Below are 19,350 nucleotides of genomic sequence, written 5' to 3'. Positions count from 1 at the left end.
GCCTTCCTTCCCATCCCATTAGGTATTCCAACATTTTGGAGGGAAAAATCCCTTTCTAATTTTCTCTCATCTTTTATTTGGCCATCAGGATGATGAAAGTAAGCCAATATCAATGTTGTGCTTATTTCCTAAACATGGAGCCATTGGTCTCCGACAGATCACTTTATACATTTTTCTGGAGCATACTGAATTATCTTACATCTTCCTCACAAGGGTTACACATGCACATTCACACACACACACACACACATACACACACACAGTCATACATACATCCACACAAAAGAAATTAAACACATACAAAAGAGATCCATTTTAAACAACACATAATTAGCCTTGTTAACAAAATAATTATTCTTTCCAGCAGTGCAGTAACTCTCAGTGTTCTCCAATCCTTTAATAAAAGAACAGTGAAATCTAAAATGACATGCAAAAAAAACTGTGAGGACTATAATGTGGTTCTTTTAGCCCTTAATGTACTTCTTAGTAATACAGAAATGGGAACCTTCCTATAATGCCCACTACAAATATATGTGGTTAATTCATCATCTTTTTGTTGAACAAAAACAAAAATATCATCTGTTTGGTTTGGTTTTGTTTGCTTTTGAAAAGCAACTGCTTCTCTGCTCAAAGTCTGTAGAGAGCTTTCTAAAAAAAAAATCAAAATATATCTGGGGTTGCTGGGGAGAGGAGGTAAGAGTGAAGGTGAGCCTTTTTTCACCTACTCTTACGTTCTGTCACTCCACTGCCATATCTATTTGATTTTGCTTTACAACTCACTCACCCAACCTCTTCTGAGGTGACACTTTTCTTAAATAAAATATAATCATACACACCAAGTCAGTGATAATGCATCCTTCCTTATTTTAATGGGCTATATATGACTGGATTTGAGGGCATTTTTTCAATTTTACCAAAGATCCCTCTCTTTTTTAACAATAAAACTTTCTAAGCTCAACAAACTTTTTTGGCTATCGCTATATATATATATATATATATATATATATATATAGTATAATATATATAATTATACTATATAAATAAATATATATATATAATTATACTAATCCTCACCAAAATCAAAATCATTTACATCTCCTATGGCATGAGTTTCATGGGTTAGTTAAACTTAGACTCTGAAATCATTGACTACAGAAACATTCGTGTTAGAATTATTCAATGAATATATAAACACCCATGAGTTAACTGTCCTTTTATTAACAATTTAAAACTTACTTAGAAAATTAGGAGTTTACCTTGATATTTGAAAATTTCTCATTTATCTTGTCCAATGTAAGGAATGTACTTTACAATAGTGCTTAACAAACTAGCAATAACTCTAGGATTTTAAGGCCTACAATTTAAATAGATATATTTTGTTTTTGACATTCTAAGTAAAATGTGACTTCTATACTTCTGAATTTGTTCTTTTTAGTGATATCAATTAATTAATTTTAGTTTTCCTTATACTTTGCCAAATAATCAACATTTTGGAAAACTTTATTGAATAAGCAGATGATGATACTAATATTATTAGCTCAGTACAGAATAGGTTATAAGGTGAAAAAAAGTCAGCTGGGTTCCCTGGAGTTGGCCCAAAATGTTTTGTATTCCTTCTATTTCCTCTTTGTCTACTAAAGTTTTCTTTTTGCTGCCCCTCTCCACTTCTGATTCTGGCTATGAAACAAAAGTCATGATGAAAAGGCCTGAAATTTACTAAAATGTGTCTTTGTGGCTGACATAACATATGTTCACATTCTTATAAAGCCACTAACAAAACAAGGGTTACACACAGTCAAGAACATTGTGGCAGATACAATACACAGTATACAACTACCACCAACAGAACTATTAGCAACTGAGGTTTTACAACATATGGTGGTAAGTAGTGAGGGTTCTCTACACAACTCACTAGTTCTAATCATCATCATGATTGTACCACATTAGGACATTGATTAACCTTACTGTAGAGAGAGCCTTCCCATATGCACAAGTTATGACTAGAAGGTGATTCTATTCTGGCTGAGACCCAAGAAGTTAATAATTGAGAGCTGGCTTTATTTAGAATTAGTCAAGGTCATTTTTACCCTGTACCACTGATAAATAAATTTTCATACTTTGATTCTTCCAACTTTGGGCATGTGAATGTGAAGCTCAACAAAGTTAACGACAGTGATTGCTACCCAGCGTGCTCATCTTTGATTGCAGTCAGTTTAGTATAAGAATCAGAGATGTGATATTCTCACTTTTGAAACCTAAATTTAGCCCACAGAATCTCATTTAATAATATAGAGAAACAGCATGCGAGACACATGACAAGAGGCAATAAAATACCACATAATAAGGAGTCCAGTTAAAATGTCAGGATCTTTTAATTTAAGTATTTAGGTCCTTTTTAGGATAAATTTAAAAATCACTACCTAATATCACATATTATGTTCAGCCTCTGATGTGAAGTAAACTAAAGAGACTGTTCCTTTCACCGATTCTTCAAACAAAGGAAAGTACTTCAAACAGAGCATTTTAAAGATACAGTCAACTTTTGGAATTATCTACTGCAATGGATTTCAAACTGGATTCTAAAAAACTTCAGTGAAACTGCTAATGTATAGTAGAAGGAAAAAGGGAGCAATTCTCTTATATCCTTTCATTAGTGCAGCTTTTCCTTTTCCTATGTGATACAATGGGGGTGCCTGAACTGCTTTGGTTAACCACCTACCACCACCACCACCATTCAACAGACAAGGAAATTTTCCCCTGAGATGTTCAATTATTTGGCAAAAGTCACAGAGGAAGTTAGTGTCAGATCACCCAATATACTGACCTGAATGACAGCTACTGCCCCTACATTTTTAATCCTGCTTCCTCTACTGTATATTAGAGAACCACTTCTTTAATGTCCTCCCAAAGACTGTCATACCTGTTTTATCCTCATGGGGACATAATAAGGTTGATAAACATTACATATATATTTAGATAGTAGAAGAGAGAAGATTTGTGGCTCCCTTGATCTCTAAGCCAGTGATCTTTCTGTACAGAGCTTTAAAAATCAAAACATTTTACATAAAATCTGAATTTCAATGTGCTTATACACTCTTGGTAGGAATGTAAATTAGTTCAGCCACTGTGGAAAGCACTTTGGGGATTTCTCAAAGAACTTAAAAAAAAACTACCATTTGACTCAGCAATGTCATTACTGGGCACATACCAGAGGAAAATAAATTTTTCTACCAAAAATACACATGGACTCGTATGTTCATCACAGCACTACTCATAATAGCAAAGACATGGAATCAACCCAAGTGCCTAGCAACAGGGAATTGAATAAAGAAAATGTGGTACACGTATACCATGGAATATTACACAGCCATAAAAAAGAACAAAATCATGTCCTTTGCAGCAACATGGAAGCAGCTGGAGGCGATTATCCTAAGAGAATTAACACAGGGACAGAAAACCATATACTGCATCTTCTCACTTACAAGTGGGAGCTAAACACTGGGTACACATGGACATAAAGATGGCAACAATAGACATTGGGGACTACTAGAAGTAGGGGAGAGGAAAGAGGAGCAAGGGCTGAAAAATTGCCTGTTAGGTACTATGCTCTCTGAGTGACAGGATCATTCACACCTCAAACCTCAGCAACACGCAATATACCCATGTAACAAACTTGCACACGTACCCCCCAAATCTAAAATAATGTACTCCCAAATCTAAAATAAGGTTGAAATTTTTACTAAAAAGAGAGATCTGGCAATACTGGTTTCACATTCTTACTGGTTTGGCACAACTAGATAAAGTAGATTAGCAATGGCTACCCCATAGAAAGAGCATGCACTCTACTGTTCCCCACAGTTCCCACAATTTCTTATGACCTTGTACCTGGCCCTGTTAATGAATTTATGTTGAATTTGTGTTATTTCCAAGGTCCCAGGCAGAATATGAATTTTATGGCTGCTATTTTAAGGGTTATAGGTGTAATTTACCCAAAATTAATCAATTTCCCTAAAGAAAGTATGGGATTTCTGAAAACTTCCATGTGTGTGTAAGGTATTGACTGAAGGTGCACTAAGAGTGCTAAATCATCTATCAACCTAAAAAAAGTCATATGTACTTTTATTAATGAAGAAAGATAAGCCTTTGACCTTTGAAGTTGACATACCTATAAATAGAATAGCACCTAAAGCAAGTTGCATCAGATAAACATAGATTAAATAAGAAACAAATTCTGGGAAAAGGAACAGCTCCGGTCTACAGCTCCCAGCGCGAGCCACGCAGAGACGGGTGATTTCTGCATTTCCATCTGAGGTACCGTGTTCATCTCACTAGGGAGTGCCAGACAGTGGGCGCAGGTTAGTGGGTGAGCGCACCGTGAGCCAGCCGAAGCAGGGATGAGGCATTGCCTCACTCGGGAAGCGCAAGGGGTCAGGGAGTTCCCCTTCCAGGGGTGACAGACGGCACCTGGAAAATCGGGCCACTCCCACCCGAATACCTTGCTTTTCCGACGGGCTTAGGAAACGGTGCCCCAGGAGAGTATAGCCCGCACCTGGCTCAGAGGGTCCTACGCCCACGGAGTCTCGCTGATTGCTAGCACAGCAGTCTGAGATCAAACAGCAAGTCGGCAGCGAGGCTGGGGGAGGGGCACCCGCCATTGCCCAGGCTCGCTTAGGTAAACAAAGCAGCCTGGAAGCTTGAACTGGGTGGAGCCCACCACAGCTCAAGGTGGCCTGCCTGCCTCTGTAGGCTCCACCTCTGGGGGCAGGGCACAGACAAACAAAAAGACAGCAGTAACCTCTGCAGACTTAAATGTCCCTGTCTGACAGCTTTGAGGAGAGCAGTGGTTCTCCCAGCAAGCAGCTGGAGATCTGAGAACGGGCTGACTGCCTCCTCAAGTGGGTCCCTGACCCCTGACCCCCGAGCAGCCTAGCTGGGAGGCACCCCCCAGCAGGGGCAGACTGACACCTCACACGGCCGGCCAGGTACTCCAACAGACCTGCAGCTGAGGGTTCTGTCTGTTAGAAGGAAAACTAACAGAAAGGACATCCACACCAAAAACCCATCTGTACATCACCATCATCAAAGACCAAAAGTAGATAAAACCACAAAGAGGGGGAAAAAACAGAGCAGAAAAACTGGAAACTCTAAAAACCAGAGTACCTCTCCTCCTCCAAAGGAACGCAGTTCCTCACCAGCAACGGAACAAAGCTGGACGGAGAATGACTTTGACGAGCTGAGAGAAGAAGGCTTCAGACGATCAAATTACTCCGAGCTACGGGAGGATATTCAAACCAAAGGCAAAGAAGTTGAAAACTTTGAAAACAATTTAGAAGAATGTATAACTAGAATAACCAATACAGAGAAGTGCTTAAAGGAGCTGATGGAGCTGAAAACCAAGGCTCGAGAACTACGTGAAGAATGCAGAAGCCTCAGGAGCCGATGCGATCAAATGGAAGAAAGGGTATCAGCCCTGGAAGATGAAATGAATGAAATGAAGCGAGAAGGGAAGTTTAGAGAAAAAAGAATAAAAAGAAACGAGCAAAGCCTCCAAGAAATGTGGGACTATGTGAAAAGACCAAATCTACGTCTGATTGGTGTACCTGAAAGTGACGGGGAGAATGGAAACAAGTTGGAAAACACTCTGCAGGATATTATCCAGGAGAACTTCCCCAATCTAGCAAGGCAGGCCAACATTCAGATTCAGGAAATACAGAGAACGCCACAAAGATACTCTTCGAGAAGAGCAACTCCAAGACACATAATTGTCAGATTCACCAAAGTTGAAATGAAGGAAAAAATGTTAAGGGCAGCCAGAGAGAAAGGACGGGTTACCATCAAAGGGAAGCCCATCAGACTAACAGTGGATCTCTCGGCAGAAACCCTAAAAACCAGAAGAGAGTGGGGGCCAATATTCAACATTCTTAAAGAAAAGAATTTTCAACCCAGAATTTCATATCCTGCCAAACTAAGCCTCATAAGTGAAGGAGAAATAAAATACTTTACAGACAAGCAAATGCTGAGAGATTTTGTCACCACCAGGCCTGCCCTAAAAGAGCTCTTGAAGGAAGCGCTAAACATGGAAAGGCACAACCGGTACCAGCCACTGCAAAATCATACTGAAATGTAAAGACCATTGAGACTAGGAAGAGACTGCATCAACTAACGAGCAAAATATCCAGCTAACATCATAATGACAGGATCAAATTCACACATAACAATATTAACTTTAAATGTAAATGGACTAAATGCTCCAATTAAAAGACACAGACTGGCAAATTGGATAAAGACTCAAGACCCATCAGTGTGCTGTATTCAGGAAACCCATCTCACGTGCAGAGACACACATAGGCTCAAAATAAAAGGATGGAGGAAGATCTACCAAGCAAATGGAAAACAAAAAAAGGCAGGGGTTGCAATCCTAGTCTCTGATAAAACAGACTTTAAACCAACAAAGATCAAAAGAGACAAAGAAGGCCATTACATAATGGTAAAGGGTTTAATTCAACAAGAAGAGCTAACTATCCTAAATATATATGCACCCAATACAGGAGCACCCAGATTCATAAAGCAAGTCCTGAGTGACCTACAAAGAGACTTAGACTCCCACACATTAATAATGGGAGACTTTAACACCCCACTGTCAACATTAGACAGATCAACGAGACAGAAAGTCAACAAGGATACCCAGGAATTGAACTCAGCTCTGCACCAAGCAGACCTAATAGACATCTACAGAACTCTCCACCCCAAATCAACAGAATATACATTTTTTTCAGCACCACACCACACCTATTCCAAAATTGACCATATCCTTGGAAGTAAAGCTCTCCTCAATAAATGTAAAAGAATAGAAATTGTAACAAACTATCTCTCAGATCACAGTGCAATCAAGCTAGAACTCAGGACTAAGAATCTCACTCAAAACCGCTCAACTACGTGGAAACTGAACAACCTGCTCCTGAATGACTACTGGGTACATAACGAAATGAAGGCAGAAATAAAGATGTTCTTTGAAACCAACGAGAACCAAGACACAACATACCAGAATCTCTGGGATGCATTCAAAGCAGTGTGTAGAGGGAAATTTATATCACTAAATGCCCACAGGAGAAAGCAGGAAAGATCCAAAATTGACACCCTAACATCACAATTAAAAGAACTAGAAAAGCAAGAGCAAACACATTCAAAAGCTAGCAGAAGGCAAGAAATAACTAAAATCAGAGCAGAACTGAAGGAAATAGAGACACAAAAAATCCTTCAAAAAATCAATGAATCCAGGAGCTGGTTTTTTGAAAGGATCAACAAAATTGATAGACCGCTAGCAAGATTAATAAAGAAAAAAAGAGAGAAGAATCAAATAGATGCAATAAAAAATGATAAAGGGGATATCACCACCGATCCCACAGAAATACAAACTACCATCAGAGAATATTACAAACACCTCTATGCAAATAAACTAGAAAATCTAGAAGAAATGGATAAATTCCTCAACACATACACCCTCCCAAGACTAAACCAAGAAGAAGTTGAATCTCTGAATAGACCAATAACAGGAGCTGAAATTGTGGCAATAATCAATAGCTTACCAACCAAAAAAAGTCCAGGACCAGATGGGTTCACAGCCGAATTCTACCAGAGGTACAAGGAGGAGCTGGTACCATTCCTTCTGAAACTATTCCAATCAATAGAAAAAGAGGGAATCCTCCCTAACTCATTTTATGAGGCCAGCATCATCCTGATACCAAAGCCTGGCAGAGACACAACCAAAAAAGAGAATTTTAGACAAATATCCTTGATGAACATTGATGCAAAAATCCTCAATAAAATACTGGCAAACAGAATCCAGCAGCACATCAAAAAGCTTATCCACCATGATCAAGTGGGCTTCATCCCTGGGATGCAAGGCTGGTTCAATATACACAAATCAATAAATGTAATCCAGCATATAAACAGAACCAAAGACAAAAACCACATGATTATCTCAATAGATGCAGAAAAGGCCTTTGACAAAATTCAACAACCCTTCATGCTAAAAACTCTCAATAAATTAGGAATTGATGGGACGTATCTCAAAATAATAAGAGCTATTTATGACAAACCCACAGCCAATATCATACTGAATGGGCAAAAACTGGAAGCATTCCTTTGAAAACTGGCACAAGACAGGGATGCCCTCTCTTGCCACTTCTATTCAACATAGTGTTGGAAGTTCTGGCCAGGGCAATTAGGCAGGAGAAGGAAATCAAGGGTATTCAATTAGGAAAAGAGGAAGTCAAATTGTCCCTGTTTGCAGATGACATCATAGTATATCTAGAAAACCCCATTGTCTCAGCCCAAAATCTCCTTAAGCTGATAAGCAACTTCAGCAAAGTCTCAGGATACAAAATCAATGTGCAAAAATCACAAGCATTCTTATACATCAATAACAGACAAACAGAGAGCCAAACCATGAGTGAACTCCCATTCACAATTGCTTCAAAGAGAATAAAATACCTAGGAATCCAACTTACAAGGGATGTGAAAGACCTCTTCAAGGAGAACTACAAACCACTGCTCAAGGAAATAAAAGAGGATACAAACAAATGGAAGAACATTCCATGCTCATGGGTAGGAAGAATCAATATCATGAAAATGGCCATCCTTCCCAAGGTAATTTACAGATTCAATGCCATCCCCATCAAGCTACCAATGACTTTCTTCACAGAATTGGAAAAAACTACTTTAAAGTTCATATGGAACCAAAAAAGAGCCCGCATCGCCAAGTCAATCCTAAGCCAAAAGAACAAAGCTGGAGGCATCACACTACCTGACTTCAAACTATACTACAAGGCTACAGTCACCAAAACAGCATGGTACTGGTACCAAAACAGAGATATAGATCAATGGAACAGAACAGAGCCGTCAGAAATAATGCCACATATCTACAACCATCTGATCTTTGACAAACCTGAGAAAAACAAGAAATGGGGAAAGGATTCCCTATTTAATAAATGGTGCTGGGAAAACTGGCTAGCCATATGTAGAAAGCTGAAACTGGATCCCTTCCTTACACCTTATACAAAAATCAATTCAAGATGGATTAAAGACTTAAATGTTAGACCTAAAACCATAAAAACCCTAGAAGAAAACCTAGGCAATACCATTCAGGACATAGGCATGGGCAAGGACTTCATGTCTAAAACACCAAAAGCAATGGCAACAAAAGCCAAAATTGACAAATGGGATTTAATTAAACTAAAGAGCTTCTGCACAGCAAAGGAAACTACCATCAGAGTGAACAGGCAACCTCCAAAATGGGAGAAAATTTTCGCAACCTACTCATCTGACAAAGGGCTAATATCCAGAATCTACAATGAACTCCAACAAATTTACAAGAAAAAAACAAACAACCCCATCAAAAAGTGGGCAAAGGACATGAACAGACACTTCTCAAAAGAAGACATTTATGCAGCCAAAAAACACATGAAAAAATGCTCACCATCACTGGCCATCAGAGAAATGCAAATCAAAACCACAATGAGATACCATCTCACACCAGTTAGAATGGCGATCATTAAAAAGTCAGGAAACAACAGGTGCTGGAGAGGATGTGGAGAAATAGGAACACTTTTACACTGTTGGTGGGACTGTAAACTAGTTCAACCCTTGTGGAAGTCAGTGTGGCGATTCCTCAGGGATCTAGAACTAGAAATTCCATTCAACCCAGCCATCCCATTACTGGGTATATACCCAAAGGACTATAAATCATGCTGCTATAAAGACACATGCACACGTATGTTTATTGCCACATTATTCACAATAGCAAAGACTTGGAACCAACCCAAATGTCCAACAATGATAGACTGGATTAAGAAAATGTGGCACATATACACCATGGAATATTATGCAGCCATAAAAAATGATGAGTTCATGTCCTTTGTAGGGACATGGATGAAATTGGAAATCATCATTCTCAGTAAACTATCGCAAGAACAAAAAACCAAACACTGCATATTCTGACTCATAGGTGGGAATTGAACAATGCGAACACATGGACACAGGAAGGGGAACATCACACTTCGGGGACTGTTGTGGGTTGGGGGGAGGGGGGAGGGATAGCATTGGGAGATATACCTAATGCTAGATGACGAGTTGGTGGGTGCAGCGCACCAGCATGGCACGTGTATACATATGTAACTTACCTGCACATTGGGCACATGTACCATAAAACCTAAAGTATAATAATAATAATAATAATCATAATAATAATAAAAGGAAAAAAAAACAAATTCTGATTACGCTCACAGATACAATATCATTCAGAGTAGAAGCTACATATTTAAAATTCTAAAAGATCAATAAAAATGTTCCCTATGCTTTGAAATGGAAGTCAGCTGTTGACATATACTGCCATATTTGGGGACTACTAAATTAAGTTTCGGTTGCCCCTTACACAGGTAACATCTTTTAGTCATGCAATTTATTTTTCTGGCCCAATACAATAAACAAAATGTCTATTTGCTAATAAAACGTAATAAATAAATGAAGTATAAGTCAAGCAATGCCTCCCCACCTCCCATCAGACATCATCAGTAGGGGATAAATTGCCAATAAATATGTGCTGGTAAAACTTTTAAAAGTTATCTTTGAAGATATGACCAAATCATGTTAACTGTTGCATTTCCACTGTTGGAAATTTTAAAGGTCTTTCCTCACTCTTAGATGATAACTTTATGCATCTTATATAACAACACTTGCTCCACAGCAGCTGGTTTAAAGCCATTTAATCACTTTAGGAATCCTGAAAAATGTTTGGCAAACATATATATTAACAGAAAAAAAACCTGAAGATATCCTTATTTTAAAGGTATAAATTTAATAGCCTGTATATTTCAGGCCTATTTAAGTTTGTAGGAGGCATCCAAACAAATGCTTTGTCTGTTAATTCTCCAAGCACATGATTTTCTGAAGCAAGGCCCAGACAATTAAAACTGACCATTTGCTTCCTCTCAGAATTTTTTTTCCTGTAATTATTTGGGAATGACAAAAACTTTGGTTATATTAAGTATTTGCTGCTTCTGATAAATTTTGGTGCACACACTTGAGTCTTTTAAAAAATCAGTGAGATTTAAAGTCAGAGTCAAGAGGAAAAAGAAAAAAAATTGAATATGGGATGGGGTGATGGTGAAGATAAATGGGCCTATGGAATTTTTTTACTAGTTTGTTTGTAGGAGATAGGATTTTTGGTTATATATATATACACTCTTGTATTAACATAGAGTGTCAATATAACTCAAAGAATGCAAGACCCTATGTAAATTGTCTCTGACAGATGATCCTTTATACAAACAATATTTTGTTGGTCCTGTCCGAGTAGCCTCAGCAGTTTCAATGATATTTCTCATATGTCCTACCAAAACAAAGAATATCAAAAATAGGATTACTGTTCACAGCATCAAATATCTTTTTCAAGGCAATGTTCATTTTAAAAAATAGAATAATTTGCTCTTCTCATGGTACAACAATAAGTGTTTCAATATGTGTGATATATGAATATATGTACCACCAAGGATGATGCCCATTAAATACCTTTAGTGGTACTATGAATGTATACCAACTAGTATTTTCAATGATATTCTTCCACATATTCAAATTCAGTAAATATCGGTCACATACATAAACTTTGATTATTAGCTAATTTGCCTGAAATCATTTCTGTCGTATAAAGCTTTAAACGTTAAAATTCCCCAAAACGTTCATAAATTTTAGATTACTTAATGCTATGTCATCTTTGTCTACAATGTTTCTGTTGGAAATTTTTTATCTTTCAGTCTTGCCATTCATGTTTGTAGGTTTGGCTAGACATCATGGGTGACCTTTGAATTGTGTGCTTTGATCTGCATAGGGGTTCTAGCCAGCCTCCAGCAAGGGATTTTTCAGCACCATTACACTATTTATATTTCATGTCTTCCAGTCGATGATCATGTCCTGCTATTGTGTGTTCAGAATGACTCACAGAAAACACTAAAGAAATGCTTCAGAAGCCAAACAAAACATTTATGGTAGATATACTCTGCAGCCCTTAAAACATTGGACACAATTACTGCTTTATCAGCTTTTAGCTAACTTTGTGTTTGATGGTTTGATATCACACTGAGACAGTAGTAAACTGGCTTACTTCCTAGTTTACTGCCTATGTGGAGAACTTGGTGTCAACTTCCAACCCTGAATTGCTCATTAAAATGATGTTTCCTTCCTAGCACTTATCACAATGTGTAATTATTTTACCTATTTACTTGTTTTAGGTCTACTTTTCCAATGACACTGTAATCTCCATGAGATAGTAGGTTAGGCTTTATATTTGCTGTTTCATTCCATCAGCCCACACAATGCTGGCATGCAGTAGTCATCAGTAAATATTTGTCAACTGAGATGAATGTTGACCTTGTGAAGAGACACTTTACCCTTATTCAAAATCATCACTGTACAGTCTTTAAGGTTATTTTTATAAAACATATTTTGAGAATGTATTTCTACTTTGCAGTGCTGATTAACATAATTAATTATGACACATGATTTGTATAAGAACAGCCATGGTGTTCTAGAATCTGAGTAAACTTTCTCTGAGTAGCCAAAATTTATCAGAAACTTTATAAGTCCAAACTTATTGATGGCAGCAAATATACTGAATTATTGATTGGTAAAAATATAGATTCATTATAAAGCTATTCATGAAAATAAATAATGCTATAAAATTTATTTGAATTATACCTTAACTTCTTCTAACATTTGGCAAATTGGTCTAATTAAGCTTAAATTAGATGTGAAAAGCAATTCTGTAAGTAGAACTCAGCTAAGCTGTTTCTAAGAAAATGAGTTCATTTGCCAATTGATCATTCTGACAACCCTATCTGGTTTAGTGTAGCTGTAGATGAAGACAATCAAGCAGGGTCAGAGCAAAGGAATCTTGGCCTGGACATGCTCTTAATGTATTACTGGGAATCAAAAATGGGAATGAAGAGGATTACCGATTTGAAAGTCCATTAAAACCCTTATATTCATCTCCTGACTTAATCCCTGACAAGAATTTTAAAATAAATAAAATATAGTAAAATAAAATATTTTAAAATAGTCTAAAATAAAATATTTTAAAATAAGATAAATAAATCTATTTTGAAATCTATTTAAAATCTATTTTAAAATAAAATAAAATCCATGTTCCTTACCAATTAAGAGACCAGAGGCAGATATTTAAAATTACAAATTATTATCTTTCAAAGCAATATATATAAGTTTGTTTACAGGTTCAAAATTTCATGTTTAAATAATAATACCACTTGTTGTATAGTTTTACAGTTAACAGAGCATTTTCTCTTCATTGCCTAATAGAATAAAACTATTTTGTGTGCAAAAGTAGGTTTGAATCTTCATATATTTTCATATGTAATATATACATGAAAATTATATATGTAGAAAGTGAGATTGAAGAGTTTTTAATCTGATTCAGTATTCTACAACTTCTTGTTAATATTTATCTATGTGAATATGACTGAATTACTCTTTTATCTTGATGCTTTTTTCCTTAATAAGCTATGTGACTTTTATGCACTGCAAAGAATTACTTAAGAATCAAAAAGGCTGAGCATGGTGGCTTACATCCGTAATCCCTCGAGACCAGGAGTTCATGACCAGCCTTGGCAACTAGCGCAACCCCTTCTCTACAGAATTTTTTTGTCATTAGCTGAGCATGGTGGCACATGCATGTAGTCCTAGCTACTCAGGAGGCTGAGGTGAGAGGATAGCTTGAGTCCAGGTATTTCAACCTGCAGTGAGCTATGATCGCACCACTGCACTCCAGCCTGGGTGACAGAGTGAAACCCTGTCTCAAAAAAAAAAAAAGAAGAAGAAGAAGAAAGAAAGTAAAAATATTGACTATTGACGAAAGCTCTTCAAACATGCTTATAATTGATATCTAACAGTTTGTATACTGATTCCGTAGAGGCCATATTTATCTTCACACCTTATCATAGCAGATTCTTAGTTCAATATTTATTCTACAAATGTTTAGTGGTCATCAACTATGTACAAAAGGCTCTGTGCTATGGAGGATACAAAGAGAATACAAAGATCTTCAACCATAGTGTCTTACATCAAGAATATTATGATCTAAAAAGAGAGAAATTATGATCACAAATGTAACATTGAATATCTGTGAGTGATAAGCACCACTTGATTTCCTGGTATATAGTAAATACTCAAATACATCTGATTAATGAATGTTGAATCCATGGGTGAAATTAAATTAAGTACTATAACAATTCATAAGATGAAAGTATCACTTTTACCTGAAGTGGTCAGTGCAGTCACTATGAGGGAGGTAAAGTTTGACTTGGGTCTTGAAATAGGTTTTAAAGAACAAAGACTGAAAGAGGATAACAATGCTTTAGGAAATTAAAACTGACAAGATGCACAGAGTGGATTGTTATAAGAGAGTGTGTAGGTGAGGAGACCAAGTAGGAGGTTACTTCAGGGTGGTGGAGATGAAAATCAAAAGGAAAGGACATGTGCAACAGAAAGTCTAAAGCCAACATTAATATGATTTAAAGCCTGACTTATGGAAACTAAGTATAGAATGGAACAAAGGAGAACTCTGAGCTTATGACTTTGTTTCCATGAAAAATTATTTTCCAACTTATGAACAACAGCCAATTCTGAATGTAATAGAGTTAACAGAAAAACACTGAACAAGGCATAAGGAAACTTGGGTATTGGTCCCAACTAGGCCATTAACTGTGTCACCATTAACCATGTCACCATGAGCAAATTACTTCCCCTCTCGAGATCCCAGTACACTTCTTTGTAAAACCAAGGTTGAATAAGTTGATCTCTCCAGCCCATCACAGCTCAAAAACCCTGTAGTTCTCTGATTCCTAAATTGTTGGCTACCTGCCTACAATATAGGTAGATTACATTGAAAGTCTTCTGAGAGGTCAGTGACGGTTGCAGTTTAGTTGCCACTCCTGAGACATACCCTTTTTCCTCTGATTTAAAGTTATTGCATGCCTGTTAGAGGTATTCAGCTAAGGGGCATTCTCTTCTATGTTTCAGAAAAGCACTCTCTGAAAAATCCTGTAGACATTTTCCTTCATAGAATAAATCAGTAGTGCATTATTCTGTTTGCACGCTGCAGAAAAATGGTCTTGAAAAGCTGAGAAGCTCCGATGTTTGTTTCAGCAAGTTTTTCTTCTGCTAAAATTTATGCATCTCTTTTACAATAATCTATACTATAATAAAAAGACATTGTCTATCTCTATGTACATTGATATGTTTATATTATTTTCAATTAAATCTTAAATTTGCTCTTTAAAAGTCACAGAAACTCAGGATTCTATCCTGTCTTCACAGCTCATATCCTAAGGTCAATCTAATTCTCTCTTTCAAATGCTGCACCTTTTAAAAAAATCTGGTGCATTAGTCCATTTTGCTTTGGTATAAAGGAACACCCAAGACTGGGTAATTTATTTAAAAAAGAGGTTTATTTGGCTCACATTTCTATAGGCTGTACAAGAAACATAGTGCCATCATCTGCTTCTGGTGAGGCCTCCAGCAGCTTATAATCATGGTGGAAGGCAAAGGGGAAATAGGCATGTCACATGGCTAGAGGGGAAGCAAAAAGGGGAGTGGGGTCGCAGACTCTTCTCAACAACCAAATCTTATGTGAACTCATTACCATAAGTAGGGTACCAGGCCATCCATGAGGGATCTACCCCCACAGCCCAAACACCTCCCATGAGGCCCCACCTCCAACGTTAAGAATCACATTTTGACATGAGATTTAGAGGGGACAAACATCCAAACTATATCATATGGTAGTCAGAAATAAATGTAATATTCTAAGTGGGGTTATTAGGAATGATACAATCTCATTATAAGTCATGTAGCTATTTAGGTCTTTGCTATGACCATGCATTCAGGTAAAATCAAGGCTGTCATTTATCAAGAAAGTCTCCATTTAATTTTCATTTCTCCTCCAGGCAGTTAGTTTTATCTTGAACTTTCTGATTGGATAATTCTTATAAAAAGAGTGAATGAATTAAATTACTTGCCTAGCAGTTCCACAGAGAAAAACATGCCACACCTACTGACTGCTAATTACTATCCCACTTCATCCTCCTTAGAGAAAAGTGAATGGACATTAACAATATGTACATTTTCATCTATTAATATGTTCAACTATTACCTAACCCCATGAGTGTGCATTGATTTTCATCATTTACAATGCCAAGCACCAAAAGGAAGACCCAGAACTAATGGATATCTCCTTGTAGTGTCTAGCAAAAGACAATGTACACAAAAGCACCTAATTATAGTGGTGTGAAAAGGTTGTTATAATGAACACTTAAAAGAGCTGTGAAACTTTCTGACCCCTACCTCTGCTGTGAATAAGTTACTATATTCCTTTCTAATAATAAAATCGGGTCAAATAACTTGCTAATCTTTGACACTGGTCACTTCATTTTTTAGACATACAAGCTGAATTACGACTCCTACCTCTCTGCTTACCTGGCAATTTGTGTGTGCCTCTGTTATAGAACTCAGTTGCATGCCTGTCTCCCTCACTAGGCTTCAATTATTGAAAAGAAACAAAACCTAACTACTAAACACTTCCTGGAGAACAAGAAAAGTGCAAACATTATAAAACAGTACTAAAGCCTTTAGAAGACATGTGTTTGTTTAAAAGTCTTTGGGGCGATAGTATTGACTTCAAATATAACTATCAAGATAAAAGCTCATTTTTTCCAGGTCCTATATTGTCTTCAATGCAATGAAAACATGCTTTTTAATGGAAATTAAAAATTAATCTGCATTTTTGTTATGCTTATTATTTCCCAAATACCGACGGATACTGTTAAAATCCTCATGAACAAAGTTTGCATTTTTTATATTCTTTGATTGTAATACTTTTTATCTTGTTGCAATTCCATACGTTTTAAATTATAGGAAATTTCCTCCAACTGAAATGTCCTTCCCTAAAGATGATTGTATTCCTTTCACTCTTCTTTATTTAGTTTTCTGTTGTCTCAAAAGTGTACCACATTATCTGTTTTTTTTTTTTTAATTTCAACTGCTTTAATAGCCATGGGAATGGAAATAGAAATGGTATATTATTTAATTAGGACGGCAATGATTAAAAGAAGAATAATATAAGAAATAAATTAAAGAATATATTAACATAATTAAGGAATGATCAGAAGAACTAGCTAACATGGAAAAAACAGACATTGTTATACAAAGCTGGCAAGATTATAAATTGAAATAACCTTCACAGAGGACAAACTGGCATTATGAGTCAAAAATGTTTAGAACGGTCACACTCACTCATTCCTCTCTGAAAAACAGCCTAAGAAAATATTCAATTGAACACAAATGGACATGTCTTACTTGTCATTTAGTGTCCTATTTGCAAAAGTGAAGAGGACTTTATGGCATAATTATTTATATTACCCATGTTTACAGATACACCTAATTTTCTTCCCCTTGCTATTAAAAATTTTGTTTTTTATTCACTGTGATTTTTTTCTATAAGTCCTTACATATTTAGAAACACATCCTGAAACAAAATAAAATACTAATACACATACACACAAATGCACACACCATTGCTATTTGTAGTTGCAGCTTTTAACAGAGTGCTTAATGTGTAGAAACCATTCCATGATGTCTACTTAAATCAAACTGAAGCGAATACTGTATCATAGGAATTATACGAGCAGAACATGTATTACCCACTTGTCAAGGATGTTTGCCTTCTTGTGAAATAAAATAAATCTTTCAGGTTTTTCCAAAGCTTATCTCTAGAAGCTAAGTCATGGTATGCTTAATTGATTTTGATTTGCTCTCACATTTTGTATATAGATTTCCTTCATTTCACAGAAACACCATCTCTATTACAGGATTTGGGCACATGTATACATATGTAACTTACCTGCACATTGCGCACATGTACCATAAAACCAAAAGTATAATAATAATAATAATAATAATAAAAGAAAAAAAAAAGGAAAAAAAAAAGAAAAAAAAAAGAAAAATGTACCAAAATAATCATCACCAATTAAGTTAATGCCTAATAGCAGTAATGAGGAGTTTAATTCTGGACTTGCTTAGCTGTTTTTTTTTTTTACATGCAAGTTTTTCGCCTTTATCTCTTGATCTCAATGAAATTAAAGAATAATTTCCCCTTGGTGGAAGTCAATATACTGACACTGTCTTCTATATTTGGTATCAAATTTAATGTTTTAGCAAAATCGAACAAGTCCACCAATATGCCTCCAAATAAAATGTACAATATGTGGGTATCCAGGGAGTTTATTGAAGTATAAATTTCTTAGCTAAATCCATGTCGAGGGTTATGATTAGAATTAAACAAGTACCTATGAAGATTGTTAGCCATTTCACTACCTAATATTTCCTGTTAGTCATTCTGGCTTTATGTCGCTAGTGGGTTTTATTCTACCTTTTCAAAAGCTATCTGTATTATTCCTTTTGTATAGTTATCCTTTTATCTTATCAATTACTAGAGGTTACTCCCGTAACTCTCTTCTAAAATAACACATGAGCATCTTCTTTATTCAAATCTCTCTTCCAATATGCTCTCTTAAGTCTAAAACTTCAACAGGCATGTATTTTTTTCCCTAAAGTTTCATCAGTTCTCATGCCAAAGGGTTTTAAAGAAAACCGTTACTATCCACTTATCTCTTAATTCAAACAAAATTTTAAAAGAAAGGAAAAATGAAAGAAAAGTGCAAGAATAGAAGAAAAGTCTTCCTCTTTCCTGTTGTGTGAATATTAATTATTGCTAATGGAGATGATTGAATACTCCCTAGCATGGGGTGTGGGTCCTACCTTCCCATCACGTCATGCTTCTCCTCACGTCTCTAAAGTCACCCCTTGTTTAGGATTCCTTAGCTTTACCTTCTTTCTCATCCACGTTGTATAAAGTGTAACAGTCTTCACACCGCAATCAAGGAATTTCGGATTGCTTCCTCATCTCTCCAGGGCAAATAGGCCTTCCTTTATTTCCCCTCTACGCATTGTTAGCAATACTATATGAGATTCTTAGTCTTTTACTCTGCTTATTTGTGAGGCTCTTGGTCTTATAGTGATCACATTTTGAAGAATGTCTTTGTATCTGTGAATGCCTTCCCTTAAAAATCACATCAAGTGGCAATGAAAGACCACCCACTTATTCTGAAGATGCATTCGTAGTATGAAACAATACATTTTGCAATTCTCACAGATAGCATGTCCTTATTACCTCACACTCACCATTTACCCATAACAATTGCGACAAACAAAAATAAAAAAAATTAA

At 36.4% G+C, this 19,350-nt stretch overlaps 1 protein-coding gene across 6 annotated transcripts in view; it reads right to left on the bottom strand.

Annotated features, from left to right (window-relative positions):
* DACH2 (dachshund family transcription factor 2) overlaps positions 1 to 19,350 on the bottom strand; it is a 672,286-nt gene that overhangs the window by 449,180 nt on the left and 203,756 nt on the right. The window lies entirely within an intron of this gene.

Source organism: Pongo abelii, chromosome X (genome assembly GCF_028885655.2).
Source record: "Pongo abelii isolate AG06213 chromosome X, NHGRI_mPonAbe1-v2.0_pri, whole genome shotgun sequence".
In the NCBI taxonomy this organism is placed as follows: Eukaryota; Metazoa; Chordata; class Mammalia; order Primates; family Hominidae; genus Pongo; species Pongo abelii.
Note: the sequence above shows the minus strand (reverse complement) of the source record. Positions and strands in the feature narration are given on the sequence as shown.